Source organism: Lepidochelys kempii, chromosome 21 (genome assembly GCF_965140285.1).
Source record: "Lepidochelys kempii isolate rLepKem1 chromosome 21, rLepKem1.hap1, whole genome shotgun sequence".
In the NCBI taxonomy this organism is placed as follows: Eukaryota; Metazoa; Chordata; order Testudines; family Cheloniidae; genus Lepidochelys; species Lepidochelys kempii.
The window spans coordinates 20,057,711-20,058,741 of NC_136400.1; the positions used below are offsets into that span (position 1 = coordinate 20,057,711).

At 45.7% G+C, this 1,031-nt stretch overlaps 1 non-coding gene across 1 annotated transcript; it reads left to right on the top strand.

Moving 5' to 3' along the window:
• Window positions 1-277: 277 nt before the first annotated feature.
• Window positions 278-350, top strand: TRNAR-CCU (transfer RNA arginine (anticodon CCU)). Its single transcript has one exon. It is a non-coding gene; the product is annotated as a tRNA-Arg (tRNA).
• Window positions 351-1,031: the final 681 nt, after the last annotated feature.

Here is a 1,031-nt window from a genome sequence, read left to right on the forward strand (position 1 = left end):
GCCCAGATTCGCCCACTAAGCAGCCTACTGGCACTCAGAGCCACAGACATGGAGGTGCTGGAGGAGGGAGGTGTGACTCTAGGGTGGGGTTCTTCTCTAAAGATGGCTGGCAGAAAGGTGGTGCTCAGCTCTGTCAGTGACCTGCCCCTTTGCCTCGCAGCCAGGGGATGCAGACAGTTATGTAAAGTTCATAAAGGGAGTATTTGGTTCCAAGTGAATGTGAGGAATGTGCAATTATGAGAGGGAATTTCCATCCCTCCTTCACTTATGCAGCAGGGCCCCAGTGGCCTAATGGATAAGGCATTGGCTTCCTAAGCCAGAGATTGTGGGTCCAAGTCCCATCTGGGGTGAAAAGCTGCTTTCTTCTTCTATATTGCAAGGAAACCTTGGTCTTATTTTCACCAAGGAAGCTGGGATATGTTGGAACACAAAGTACTGGATCTTGGGAACAATCCTCCACAAATGTCATCTTCCACTCGACAAACGCTTTCTAAACCCATCAGTAGCAAACAGTTAATACTAGTGTTTGTCTGAGAACAGAGTGAAGGGGAGTGTTTACTCCAACATGTCAATGAACAAAACAGATGGAAAGAGGAAGGCCGTTCTGAAAGAGAATGGATCTGTCTGGAGACAAAGCAGAGCCTGAGGATGAGCAATCGTGTGAAAAGAAGAGGTTCAAATGTCTGTTAGATGTTAGTTAGGTTGGTCTGGCAAATTTAAAGAAAATACCAATGCCCTTAGCATGATGCGGACACTGGCTGTTTCTGACCTTTTACGAAGAGTTCATTGAGAAATATTTTCCTTAATTATGTTATGGAATAAAGGGTGTGTCATAAATATAAAGGGAAGGGTAAACCCCTTTGAAATCCCTCCTGGCCAGGGGAAAGCTCCTCTCACCTGTAAAGGGTTAAGAAGCTAAAGGTAACCTTGCTGGCACCTGACCAAAATGACCAATGAGGAGACAAGATACTTTCAAAAGCTGGGAGGAGGGAGAGAAACAAAGGGTCTGTGTGTCTGTCTATATGCTGGTT